Raw genomic sequence first — 15391 nt, 5'->3', positions numbered from 1 at the left:
TAGAAATCTGAATTAACTGGAATTTATTATTGAGTGGAAGACTTTTTAGTTCATTAATTATCTACTTTTTAAGCAATTGACCAATAAATGGCTCATATTTTCATATTATCAATTTATGTTCCTTTTTTGCAATAGCAAATGGCAGTTCATTAAACTACCCTCTGTTGTACAAAGAAATAAAATGATTGTTATACTTTGTTATAATAGCAAAACTAAAATAGCCTCACAAAGATTTATTCTAAGCATATATTCTCCAACATTTACCTTCAAATCTTTAATTAGTTGATCTGATTAATGCTTTCAATCTTAAATTATTGTCTCAGGTGATACGTAAAGTGATTGATAATTCAGGCTATGACCCATTTTCCTGAATGTAAGACTCCCTGGATATGCATTTGTGCTATTTGCTAAACAATAGCTGGATTTGTAATGAATATATATATTGAATTTTCTATTGACCCACCATATAAATCTTATTCTTTTGATGATCTGAATTTTTTTCTAGAGCATTTTTTTTGGCTGTATTTTTTTGTCAAAAAGTTATAATTTTCAAGATTATGTTATGCCATTGTGCATCTCTAGTGGAACAGATGATGGTCAGGTCAGTAGTTTAGATCTGTGAACTTAATTATTTCCATTTATGAATTAACATTTAATTATATAAATTTATTATATAAATATATCCATTTGTTATATAAATATAATATATTAATTATTATTTATAAAAAGAGGAGGAACTTTGCAGAAATCATAAAGCCAGCTTTGATGAGTCAAGCACTCTCTCTGTGACAGTTTTTGCTGCATTTTGATCATTAAGCAATTCAGAGTTTAGCCCATCCATCTTGTTTATCTGCCCTCAGGGAAAGTCATCCCTCCATTCGCTCAGCAAGTTTGAAATTCAAACATATTTTTGGTCTTGTCAGGGTATGATCAAGTAGGCATATTTTGATGTAGGGTGTTGACAGATACAACCATGCTGGCAAATTTTGTAATGTAGTTATTAAGAAAACAAATCTTTAGTCCTCTCCTATTAGTCTGTTTGGAATATCCCAATAGTTTGTATGTATCGCTCTCCTAAATAATGAATCACCAGTGAGGTAACGTTTGTGAAAAGTTAAGCCTGCTAATCACCCTCAGAAGCAATTCCAAAGCTTCCTCTGCAATTCTGATTCACGGTGCAGAGAAGAGAAAATTCACATACACATATTTTGAAAAGAAATACTGTCTTGAATTTATGTCATCCTTCTGGAATTGCTTCTTAGGATACAATCCAGCATAATATTTGAACACAATAAAGGTACTTTCAAGAAACCTTTACAGAAAGTGGTAGACGTTATCCAGAAAGAAGAAATACACATTGTTTCTGATGTTGGTGGAAACTTCATGAAGTCAGGAGGTGGTTGTAAGATGTTGGTGTAAAATTAAAGCAGTCTCATTTCATAGATGACTCCATATCCAAACTGCTCTTCTTGGCATCCAGTGAGAATTTAAATTTATTTTGGTAAAATGTGAGAATTTGTATAATTCTTATAGCTACAAAGGTGTGTTGGCAGCTACTGTTATTCTGCAACTTGTGCTTCAGTAGCCAAAAGATTTTAAATATAAATACACACACACACGCACACACATATATACATATAACTCCTGATCCCAGCTTTCATAGCAGTTTACATAAAAGTAAGCACTGAAATCAAATAATGTGATTATAATTAAAACATGTCCTTGTAATACATAGACCAAACAACCCTCTTTCTTGCTATCATTTTTGACAAAATCCCACATAAAAGTTTTCCTTTAAATTTGTGGCTTTCTTTTCTGAGCTCTCGAATGAATGGATCTACGTACGTCTGTGTGTTCCGTCCCAGTATCCCGGATGAGAACGTATTGTGTCCCTGCTCAGCTTATCCTAATGAATTTTAAAGTTCTATAAAGCCTTCTAAACATGGAAAAATTTATACTATACAACGGTGAAATTCAGCTAAAATTATTTTGTTTTGTTGAGCCTGCTTCCTCTGTCTCCATCTTCCTATCATGTTTGACTCAGCTGTAGCTTTCACAGAGCAATACTTCAGTCCAGATCACGGTCCTGATCACTTTCTCTCTCAAAGTGCAATTCACACTTGTGAAATGATTTATTTATACAGAGATTTTCCTTTTAATTTGTCGCTTTCACTTCCTGAGCTTTTGAATCCTAATTTGGAGTGGGAGGTTGCATTTATTCTATTCAGGACGCAGGAGATGAGGTGCTGTTTAACTCTCTGCCATAGAATAGCCTTAAGCATAAGCAACATTACTTCCAGAAAGAGGAAGAATGACTTTGCTACAGCAGCAGTGTCTGGCTTTTGTATTTCACTTGTGGCACTTCTCTATCAGCACTGCTGTGAAGATTAATATTCATGAGGAGGAAGAAGAAATAGATTCTCCCTTGCAATTTTCCTCCCTTCTGTATCTAGTTGGCGACAACTGCTCTTTGTGCATACGTGAAACACACCTCCTAGAGATTTCTCCAAGAAATGAGGAGATGGTTCTGGGAATGTATTGTAAACACATGTGTGCCTTTTCAGAAGGTAAAGGGTATTCAGCTTCCTTCCTTCCTTCCTTCCTTCCTTCCTTCCTTCCTTCCTTCCTTCCTTCCTTCCTTCCTTCCTTCCTTCCTTCCTTCCTTCCTTCTCCAGTGTTGAGATCTTGACCTGGAACCGTTAACCTTCATGCTTTCCAGTGGCTCAATTGGAAATGACAGACTGAGAATCAGAAATGTAGATGCTCTGAATGGAGAGAGGAAGAGAATTAAACGAAAACAATGCCATTTAGATATTGCTTGAAGGAACACAAAGGACGAGATAGTGTAAGATGCCAAGAATGTTTGTTCAGGCACATTTTTATTGTTTAAATAGCAGCCATTTTAACAGCACATTTGGCCTAGAGGCTTTGTGGGTGAAGTGAGGGCATGGAGATGGAGAAAATCTATATTAAGATTATGAAAGTCTACTTGTTGTATGGTTAAGATTAAGATGGCAATGATGCTTACTTGGCAGTAAGTTCTAGGGGAGTCATAGGAATAACCTCAGGAGAAGCATGGATTGGAGTAGGAAGAAGGAAAGATGGAAGGATGAATGTATTGTATGGTAAGTGGATTTACTGCCTTCCATAGTGGATTTCAATTTATTTCTAGTCCTTGCTTGTACACTTGTGATTAACATTAATATTACAAAGACATGTCAAATGCTGGCTCTAAGTTTCCCTCATCCTGTGGATGCTAAAGTCTTCTTCACTGTTGAAGAAGTGAAAATCTCCCTGCTTCAAAAGGCATGGAGTGTATAACAATGTGGTAAAGAGAAATGGGTGGGATTACTTTACTTGCATCTGGTCATTCTCAGAGAGATAGATTCTCTTCAAGGCTGATCATACATGACTGAAATACAAGGGATATATGATCATCTTCACATCTTATCATCCCAAGTCCTGGGAGTTAAGAGTCTGTTGCAGAAAATACCAGTGTTGGCTCTCAACTATCTATCTGAATTTGCATGAGTGCAAAGAGTACATTAAGGAAATGAATACAAATCACAAGTCTATCTTTTGAAACCCACTGTTTGTAGTGAAAGTGCTGAGGAAGAGAGTCACAATGACTGGTTGTCTGGATTTGTTGTTTTTTTTTTAAAGCACAATAAAGCTAAGTGGGGAAAGTGCCCCCGTTTCACACCAGTGCAGTATTATCTTCCTTATTGATTCACATGTGTTATTCAGGCAAGAAGGAGGTCAGCTGCAGGTCAAAGTTATGTTAGAGATGCTTCAAATCGGCCCTGACCTATCATAAGCACCTGGGGCATACCTGCCCTTAGTCATAATGATCAGGCATAAGTAAGATGCCTTGGAAAGGCGCTGAGCATGCAGGACTCCTGGTAAACTTTCAACATTCGCAGCACTTTTGGAAGCCAGCCCATTTATTTAGATAGACAAGTTTTGATTTAGGAAGCTATTGTAATGTGCTTAAAAAGGAAAAGGAAAAATTGAATGTACTGTTTATGCTGAGTTTAGAACGACAAAATTGCTATATAAGGATTGCCTTGGTGGCAGTTCACTTTCCACCAGTCACCGGAGATGTCTGAGATGGTCCCAAGTAGGGCATGATATTTAGCATGTGTATCTCCTTTTTTTCTAACTGTTCAAGATATCGAACAGGGTAGTGATAAGAGGGGTGCAGTGACAGGTGAAGAGTGGAATCGGGTCTGTTTCATTAAGCTTTCATTCATTCTGTGTTCAATCCAGGGGGTATGAATGGGTGCTTTCTTGATTATCTTATTTGCCCTTTATTTGTGGGATGGGCAGTTATTCAGTTATTTTGGACACACACACCCATAATCTGGATAACACAATACTGAACCCAGGTGGGGGAAAGAAGCATTGTAGAGCTGCATTGAAAATGTAGGACCCCCTGGCCAGATTGTATGTTTCATGAATTCCTAAGTGAACAGGAGCTGACAAACTTTTTCGTGTGACAAAAACAACATCCCCCTGCAAATATAAATTCATACTTAGGTCCAGATGTTTACAGGGGTGCTTACCTTTTCCATGCAATTGTATCATTGGGGTCCCTTCACACACTCATGACCTACCCATTACTGTAATTTTCTCTGCCTTGGCACGCAAATAGCTTTGCCTTCCTTTCCTCCAGCTCTTACTTTCTTTGAAAATAGATGCCTCACATAGCTAAAACGACAGATCATTCCATATCGTACAAATGTCCACATTTGGAGACACTTTCCAAATTCATTTTGAGATAGGATGGGCTCTCAGAATACTGGAATAGAGCATCTTACGTTTCTCCAATTTAAGAACAAAAGCCTGAAAATGTTACATTTGTGACATATGATCATGAACATCTGAGCTGACATAGAACGTATGAACAGAGTTGAAGATCTTTCTGGGTTACTTAGTTGGATAGAGAAATTAGTACAGGTAGTCCTCGACTTACAGTCACAACTGGGACTGGAATTTCCATCGCTAAACGATGTGGTTGTAAAGCAAGACATCACGTGACTGCGTCACTTAGCAATCGCAATCCCAACAGTGTCAGTTGCTGTCATCAACCGAGAATCGTGGGTTGTTATGCAAGTACCCACCCCAAGCCAAGCCATTCCAGGCTTGGTCCCTCCCAGCCCCAAGACTCAGGGACTGCCACCAACTTCCCCCCCCTGCATATCTTCCCCCTCATCTCTGCCCTTCTGGCCATCCTGCACCCTGCCTTGTGGGACAGCAAGCGGGCCCAGAACCACATAACTCTGGGGCTGCTTGCCACGCCCTGGGAAGCTGTAGTTGCCCCAGTCCAGTCCCAACTGCAGTCGCCCTCGCCGCCCTGCACTCCAAGACCCCTGCCGCCCTGTGCTCTGCCACTCCAGCTGACCTTCTCCATCTTATTGCTACCACTGCTGATGAGGCGTGCCAAAAACACCCCTTTGCAAAAAGCTCCTGGGTGGGGCTGGGCTGGGCTAGGCTTTTGCTTTGCACTGTGGGAAAAAAAAGAAACCCAACAGCAAAGGGGTGTTTTGGCATGCTGCTGTTCAGGGACTGCTTTTGGCTTTTTTTTTCTCACAGCAGGAGCAAGAAGATGGCAAGGCCAGCTGGGGCAGCAGAGTGAAGGGCGGCAGGGGGATAAAAGGGCATAGATGGGGGAAGATAGGCAATTGGGGGAGTTGAAGCGCCCCTGTGATCTTAAGTGCGGCCAGACTGCCAAGCACCCGAATTTCGATCATGTGACCATGGGGGCGCTGCAACTGTGGGCACCTGTCGTAAGTCACTTTTTTCAGCATGTTCGTAACTTTGGTTGCTGAATGAATGGTTGTAAGTCAAGGACCACCTGTATTGTGTAAGAAACTCCAAGAATTGGATTTTACTTTTTAGCTGATTCTGTAGGATTTTATATTAATATTTTAAATAATTGTAATAATTGTGTTGGTTATGTATGTTTTAACTAATGTGTTTTTAAAAGTAATGTGGCTAGTGATCCTAATTCATTAGTTAATTAAGTCCAGACATTTTAAGGTAGAAATAAGAGAGGTGTTTTGGATGTTTTCACTAAGCTTCAATCAGATAAACCAGGCAGGTGAAAAGCAATAAACTTGAGATCTATAACAAATCAATAAAGAAGAACGCTTCTCAGATGGAAACTGTCAGGGAAGAGATGCTGAAAATTCTGATTGGAAAAACTCAAGGCCACTCTTTCTGGAAATGGTATGCAGGATTCTTTGTTGTATCATATAAGGATTTAGCTTAGAGGAAATCAATATTTGCCTGTTTATTTAAGTTACAAAACCTCAATAGTTTTGTGCTTAATGAGATCGTACTTTGTGCTTCAACTACTTAGAGTAAATACATGTATAATAGCTCTGATGGATCCTGAGGCCTATTATGGCTTTTGTTACTTTTGGATAGGGAACTCATGAAATTTCAGCAGGTACATAAGAGGCTAATCCCCCTCTTCTAATGCTGGCCATTCAAGCTATGGGGGATTCACTTCTACTTTTATCTCCGCTGTATGGGTTTGGGAATCTTGATCTATCAAAATCCCTATCCTCAGAGAGAAAACCATGTTTTCATAATAATGCAAAGGCCTTTGACAATTTTAAGCCTGGCATATCTAAAGAGGAAGGAGAGGCATCATTCATTCATTCACAAACATTTGAATATTACCTCAGTCCAGAGAACCTAATTGGTTTATACTTCAAATCAATAAATCAAAAACCCAATCCCTAAAAAAATAGACTACCCAAATCATAAACCCCAGCAACATTAAGCCACCTCATTAGGATGATCATCATAATCATCATTATCATAATCAAGGCCAAACAGAATAGTTTTTAATGTCTTGTGAAATATTAGCAAAGTAGGGCACCTAGCGAGATCTCCAGACCCTACACTGTGGAACACCCTTCTTCAGCATTCACAATAACACAGGGTAGGCTCCATCTAGTTGGAGAGATGGTGCTGCGGGTACATAGGAACCAAGCCACGTGGCTATTTATAGGTTGAAACAAGCACTTCACATTGGACCTGGCACCAGTTGGCAATGCATGGGATTATTTTTTCTGATTCTTCAAAACTACTGACATCAGAGATGTAGCTGATCTCACTAGTGGATAGCACAACAATCCATTTCAGTCAAATACCCACTTTGATTAATTTATGTGCCAATAACTAACTGTCGACTGTTAGCAACTACGTTGATTTTCTTCAGGATGATCTGTCCCCAACCTGGTCCTTCAGATCTTCCAATGGTGCACCCATTGCGGTTATAAATTAGTCCATCCACCTTGCTGCTGGTCCTCCTCTTCTTCTCTTTCCTTTTACCTTTCCCAATATTATAGACTTCTCCAGAGAGCTAGGTCTTCACACAATGTGTCCAAAATATGATAATTTTAGCCTGGTCTTTGTGCCTCAGGTGAGCACTCTGGGTTAATGATCCATTTTTTATTTTCTTAGCTATCCATGGTATTCTCAGGAATCTTCTCCAACACCAAAGCTTAAAAGCTGTCAATATTCTTCCCATCCTGCTTCTTCAAAGTGCAATTTTAGCTTCCATAGAGTGTCACGGGGAAACCACTGTCTGCCCAATCTGATTTTTGTAGGTATAAACACATCGCTGCATCTGAACATCTTTTCCAAGACCTTCACTGCTATTCTACCAAGTGCTAGTCTGTGGCATATTTCTTGACTGCCTGTTCCTTTACCGTTGTTAGTTAATCCTAAAAGGCAGAAGTTATCTACCACTTCAGTATCTTCATTGTTAATTCTAAGGCTGATTGCTGTGCCTGTTGTCATTAGTTTGGTCTTCTTTATATTCAACCTTAGTCCAATTTTTTTCATTCTGCGTCTTGAATTTTATTACTAGAGCTTCCAGATCATTTGTATATTCAGCTACCAAAGTAGTGTCATGGTACATATTATTGATGTGTCTTCCTCCAGTTTTAAAACCAAGCTCAACTTCCAATCCAGCTTCCCTCGCTATATATTCAGCACACAGGTTGAATAAATTAGGAGAGAGTTTGAAGAGAGTATGCAATCTGGAGCCAGTCTGTTTCACCATGTTCTGTCTGGACTGCGGCTTCCTGACATGTGTATAGATTTCACATGAGAGCAGCGAGATGTGCTGTGATTCCCATTTTCCTAAGCACCTTCCACAGCTTGATCTGGTTGACACAATCAAGGGCCTTTCCATAATAAATAAAGCAGGTATTGATTTCATTTTGGTATGCTTTGGCTTTCACAATTATCCAGCATGCATCAGCAATAATCCCTCTTGTTCCTTGGCGTTTTCTAAAGCCATCTTGAGCACGTGGCATCTCCCTTTCCTTGTAGGGCTCTAAGCTGAGTTGGATGATCCTAAGCATTATTTTGCTAGCATGTGAAATTAAGAATATTGTATGACAGTTTGCACACCCTGTTAATTTTCCTTTCTTTGATATTGGAATACAGATTTCTTCCAGTCTGTTGGCCGCTGTATTGTTCTCCAGATTTGCTGGCATAGTTTGGTTAGAACCTTTGCTGATTCTTCTTTTGTTGCTTGCCATATTTACAGATGTTGTTGCAATACTACTTTGTGTTTCTTCTAACGGCTCTCTGAAATTCTTTGTTATTATTTCCCCCTAAGATCTTTGGCTTCTCTTCTTGGCAATTTCTTCCATTTGCTTACTTCTGTTCCTTGATCTTTAGTAGTTTTCTTTTTTCACATTCCTTCTTAACAACTTATTGGATACCATTCCACTGTTCCTCTGGTTCCCTATCAGTAGGTTCAGGACTTCAAAATGATTCCTGATGTTCTTTAAAATGATGGGTATGTGCTCAGGATCACATTGTGGAAAATGGTTGGCTTTCTTCTTCTGCTTGGACAGAAGACGTTTCTGAGCAGTTTGTGATCTGTTCCATAATCAACCCCCGGCAAGATCTTTGCCATTACAACTAAGTTCTTCCATCTCCTTGTACCAATGATATAGTCAGTTTGATTTCTATGTATTTTGTCCAGTGATGATAATTATATAGATGACATTTTGGATGTTTGAAGACTGTGTTAGCCATGAAGAAATCATTGGATTGGCAGAAACTGACATATATTTCTCCTCTTTTGTTTCAGTTTCCTAGGCATACAGTCGTAACTACGTTTTCCTCCTTAATATTTTCAACTTTGGCATTCCAATCTCCAACACAGGCAGTGCATCTTGCTTGCATATTCCATCACTTTCAGGCTGAATTTGATCATAAAACTCATCAACCTCCTCTTTTTCTGCATCAGTAGTTGGAGCATAACTTTAGATAATCATCATATTAAAAGAGTTCCCCATGAAGTCTGATTGATATTATTCAGTAATTGACTGCATTGTACCCAGGTAGAATCCTTGCTATATCCTTCCTGACTCTATAAGCAATGCTATTCCTTCTTTTTTGTGTGTCCTGAGTAGTAAAAAGTATCATCTTCTGACTGCAAGTGTCCAGTTCCAGTCCATCTCAATCCAATTCAATTCAGGAATGGTTTGTCAATGATTTCTCCCACACAGTATGAAGTGGTGCCTTTGCTGTTACCGTTAAAGTGATAATCTGCCTCCAGCATCTTCCTATATTGCTGTTGCCCAATATAATATTTATTTATTTATTGGATTTCTCCACCGCCCATCTCCCCCACAGTAGGGGACTCTGGGCGGCTTACAAAGACATTAAACTATAAATATATATAAAATACATAATATATATAGAATTAAAACAATACTAAAAAAGGACAATCCAAGAAGATGGAAAATCGGGCCGGGGACAGCCGGCCACTGTGGGGCTAGCCATCTCCCTGCTTGAGATATTCCCTCCCTGCCCCAGGCCAAGTGACAGAGCCAGGTCTTCAAGGTCCTCTGGAAGGCCAGGAGTGAGGGGGCCAATCGCACCTGCTTACTTTACCTGGACAGTTGCGATGATCTTTGCACCTCTGCCAACTCTGCTGAGATTATATACTCTTGGTGTACACTCCCAATGTTCTTTGCTCATCCTTCCTAGGAACACCATCTTCCCTGAGGAGGCAACTTAGCAGGACCCGAGGGGGTAAGCACCCACTTTGTTGGTCTCAAATTTCCATAAAATCAGGACAAAGCCTAATGTCAGATGTGTTTTGTTCCCTTGGCTCATTCAACAAAATGCTCTTTTACCAAACACCCTCTTTGAGGTGACATGCAAACCAAAATGATCAATATCCCCCCATTTACTTTATCCTGCATTGCATTTTCCAATGAAGGTAAAATATGTTTTGGTGGCATTGTTTGAAAAGAAAAAAAAATCATTGAAATCTTCCCTATGTATTCAAATCTCATGGTGGCTAAGCTACTTCCATGGGTTTCAAAAATATTTTCCAAAAAGGTACTGATTTCCATGTACTCTCCAGCTTGGGAAAGGAAACCCAAAGACTTTATGGATTGCTAGAGTAAAGAAGGAGTCTTTGGAAATTTAAAGGTTGTTTGTCCAGCTTAGAGTAGAATTGGGCAACCCATAATTTTTTGGCAGCAAATGACTCCAAGGCCATTTCTATGGCTTCTGGAGCCCTCTAGGACGATCTACCCAACCTGGCAAATAATAATCTTTAATGGTGTCTGGTGGTATAGATAGGGGGTGGGATTGTTTGACATTTGAGCACATTAAAATGAATTAATTAAGCATCTGGGGATAGAGGGCTTAATGCAGCAGTTTTGTGTAACCCCTCCCAACCCTTCCCAATGGGAAAAAGGCAAAAAAGAACGTTGTCCCACTCACTCTAGTGAAGTCGCCGTGCAGTGTCTTCACCACAGCTCTCATTTGTTAATCATTTTGCTATACTACCTTTCGTTCAAGATGGAGTACATTGTACTCTTCCTCCTCCTGTTGTTTTACCACCACCATCACCTTGGGAGGTAGGTAAGCCTGAGACCGAGAGTAAGTGGCCTGAAATCACCCCGTGAGCTTCTGTGGCTGAGGGTGGACAAGAACCTGGGTCTCCCCAGGGCCGGCCCAGGACCCTGCCCACCACATCAGACTGGTTCTGTTTTGCTTTACAAAACAGTGACCCACCTCCTTTGAAAAAGAGTAGTCCATTTAAAAACGGTGCCAATTCCTGACTCCAGGTATTTAGGCAAGGAAACTTGTAACGATAGGCTATTGTAATTTTTTGTGGGGTACAGGGAGAGGGGAATCTTAAACGTGGGGGGAAAGAAACTGGACTATAACCTTGTAGAAAGTCTTTCCCCTTCCTCGGTGCAATGCAGGCGCTTGAGACTCATACGATCTTATTTTTGCTTAAGTCCACTCGGTTTCTTCTTTCTCAGGTAAGCCTGAGAATAAAAGATGGAGATTCTTTACTGGAGATGTTTTATTCTTGTCATAAGTTCGGGTGCGGGGTTTGAGGAAGCCTCCCTTCTCATAGTTTAGCTGAACCTTCCACAAAGTGGGGACAAAACCAGCCTGCTTCCTAGGATAATTGTAGCAATTACTGGCTTCTATATTTATATCTGCATGATTAATTTTATCATTAGACGCCATCCAGCCAAAGTTGAGAATTCTTAATCTGAGGGATTTATGCGTGTGCTTAAACGTCGTGCTGAAATTAATGGGACTTAAATGTCATTAACATTGGCTGCACTGCACCTTTCATTTTTGTTTTCAGCATGAATAGCAACTCGAGAAACAGAAAAGAGTGAAATGATAATGAGCAGATTTGTATTTTTTTAATGTGCAAATAGAAAGGAATCTTTTGCCTCTCATTATTTTTTATTGTTCTATCAGGTATCCTTTGTTTCAAAAGATACACTACTTTGTCTCCTCATATTGTTTTCCCATTCCAGATAAATTAAGTCATGTGTATTCAGCAAGTTTTACTAGATACCTGGAAGGGTGGACCGAATATCGTCCCCAAACAAAGCATTTCCTGTTGTAAGTGCTGAACTGGAATAAGAATTTTCAGAGGGAGTTGATAAGCATTTGATGCAGTTGGGTTAAAATGTCACATTAGAATAGGGAGAGAGATGCAGATTTAAATCCACTCTCAGCCATGAAAGCTCACTCGGTGACTTGGGCCAGACACTGTCTCTCAGCTTGGTCTACCTTGCAGGGTTGTTGTTGAGGGGGAAGAATGGGAAGAGGAATGCTCTATATGCTGTCTTGTGCTCCCAAATGAAAATTGGATATTAATCTAATTAATGAAGTAGGTTTTGCAGAAATGTTGGCTAATGTGGATATAATTGTATTTATTGTAACGTAAGGAATTGCTGGTTTGCTGTTACATTGCTTTGATAGTTGTCATCAGTGTCAAGCCACTTTTGTTGCCAAAGGTAGTGACTGACACATTGCTTTTCAAGTGGCATGCTTCCTCCACACTTACCAAAGTCATATAAAAGATCTTTTAGCCTTGAGATTACAAGTGCCATCAAGAATAGGGAAATTCCTAAACAATAATAAAAGATATTTATTAGGAACGAACCCTACATGTTCAAACAATTTATTTAAAGCAGGAGTGGGCATTGCTGAATACAGGCTCCTGCTTTGTTGCGACGTGTCAAAAGCCACATTCCGGAAAATATGTGGGCCTGTAAGAAGTAGGGGGTGAAAAGAGGAAACGCACAGGACCAGGAGGAAAAGTCTTCTCCCCACCCCCACCTACAATCCCAGAATAGATATTTTAGCTCTATTCAATTTGAACTATGTAGGCACATAGCTGATTAGTATAGTGCATGTGTTAGCATCATATGATTTTATAACAGATTCAGTTACTAGAACTTGTATTTACATATGCAGGATATGTGCCTATATCCCTATCACGCTATTCCCTTTTGGAGTTAGCAATGTTCTGTAAAGTCCCAAAGTGGAGTACAAAGTAGTAAGCAAAAGAAATTGTAGGCAGGAGATAAATGCTTTCTTTCTGCCAGCTTTTGGATGTCTCAACATTTCTCTATCCATTTCCTGTCTTTAGTGAGCATTGTGCCAAGGTAGACAAATTCAGTTACTTCTCTAGTTTTCTGCCATTTATGTATAACTTGCAGTCTTTCTTTCTGTTTCCCCTGTCAAACACAGCCTCCTTAGTCTTTGAATTTGCAGATCCATATTCCTTGTTCCACCATGCAATCATACAGTTTATGCACTGTAACTCGGCTGGGTTCTCAGCCGACAACATAGCATTGTCTGCAGGAAAAAGTATAGTTTTACTGTACACCCCCATCAACAGACCTCTCACATCACAACATGCATTTTCATGCTGTATATATGGCCACTCCTTGTGTAGTGACTACCTCGGTTAACAACCATTTGCAAATAGGACGGTAGTAAATGGTAATAAAAAAATAACATTTGACCAATGTGCTCACTTAACAACCAAATCCAGTGCGACAAAAGCCTTCAATGTGAAACTGATTAAGGTCTGGTCAATTTCAGGCAGCAATGCCAGCTGGGAGGAGGGTTCTGATCAACTAATTAACATCACAGAGTTGAGCTTATTAACTTGCAGTTAGCACTTTTTAGGGACAAGCTGCACTGTGGAGAAAAACAACTCAAGAAGAGATAGGTTGTTTAAGCAATCTCTTCACCCTGCGAGGGGGCAAAAAAAAAAGGGGGGGGGGAACCGGTCAGGCACAGGACGCTGTAGGAGAGAACTTTATCTGAATGAGATGCCAGCAACCAGTGATCCTTGCAACATCTCTCTCTCAATCTCAGTCACATGTTCACTTAGTGACCATTTTGCTTAATGACCAAGTTGTTGGAAAACAACTCAGTTGCTAAATGAGGAGATGGTGTATATATATCTATAAATATATTAAATAATCAAGATGACATTGCACATCCTTGTCAGTGTTGAGCCATTCTCTAAGCATTCATTTATTCTCACACAAGTTTTAGTTCCATCATATACTATGTTAAGCAGTCACCCTTCAGTTACATATTTGTGCAAACATTCTACAGTTCAAACTCATTCAGATTAACATACTTTTTTTTTAAATCACCAAAGATACAATTCAATTCCTTCTCACATTTGTTTCTGAATATCCTGCTGAAGAGCAAAAATCTGGTCTGCACACCTTCTTGGGCCTAAAGCCATATTGAACTTTCCAGTTTTTTTCTCATGGTCACTTCTTATATCCTTTTAATCAGACTTTTATCAAACACTTAATAAATTAATATATTTGAACTTTTTGCCTTCACTCTTGCTATCGTTCCCTTTGGATAGGGGAACAATAACAGCATTCTTCCAATTATCAGGCAGAAATGAGCTCTTTGAACATGTTTAACTAATTGCACATGCACTTCACAAGTAAAACATGCACATATTTTAATGTTTCTTGAATTACATAGTCTATACCTGCAGCCTTACTATTTTTCAGAATTCTCCCAGCAGTTGTCACTTCTTTCCATAATTTTTTTCTTGGACCCATTTTTATAGCATTCATTTCAATTCTACTCTTTGACATATCACCATTATTCCCATACAGATTTCTAAAATGTTCCAGCATTCGCTCACTTCAGTTTCATTGTGAATATGTTCATCACTTTTATTCTTGATTTCATTCACTTTGCTGAGAGCTCCTTGTTTAACCCTTTTCACTTACTTCCAGAATAATTCTTGCATTTGTGAATAAAACTGTGAACAAATATATATATTTTTTTCTGAAACGTATTAATACAATGTTACCAATATATATTCAACTCAGTCCTAGAGATAATTTTTTTTGGCCAAGAATGACTCATTTCAGAGTCATTCGCTAGAAATCCAGGGAAAGAACAAGACAGAAGTATAAAGTCAAAGAGATTTATACTTTACTGAGGTAAAGAAATAAAGAAATGGGGCAGGAAAAGGCAGATTAAAATTGACAGCAATGTGATTAACTGCTATGTAATGATAAGTATTGCTATGTTATCTAAAATACTCTACATTCTCCTTGAGGAGAATGGCTTTAGTCATAAGGCTGACATTATATATGCATATCAAACATGGAATTAAAACATTTATTAGGTTCATTTTGGAATCGTTCTTTTCCAAAGTGATTTGCCTTTCCCAGATGAATGTATGGAACAGAATATATTCTTCGGATTGCCCATTTTTCCAAATCTTGCAGAATAATTCTTGCTCAATTTTTTTTTAAAAAGGCATTTTAAAATTATAGGAAATGTATGTGTGTGAGAAGATGTTCAAAACATTGTATTCAGTTTTTCATGCAGTTTTTTAAATGCATGTGGAAACAGAACAGCTTACATTTATGAGCGAACCCAGGCTAAAGAGATAACGGAGCAGAAAAAGATGGATCTGCCCATCTCAAGAGATTCTGTGGAGGAAGATTTCTTCCTCATAGATGGCTGTGACAACTTGAGAATATAGCTTGAATGGTTGGAGCTTTTGCAATGTTTC

Source organism: Python bivittatus, unplaced genomic scaffold (genome assembly GCF_059951505.1).
Source record: "Python bivittatus isolate LINGU-HERP-01145 unplaced genomic scaffold, Pbiv_v1 ctg000850_np1212, whole genome shotgun sequence".
NCBI classification, from domain to species: domain Eukaryota; kingdom Metazoa; phylum Chordata; class Lepidosauria; order Squamata; family Pythonidae; genus Python; species Python bivittatus.
Note: the sequence above shows the minus strand (reverse complement) of the source record.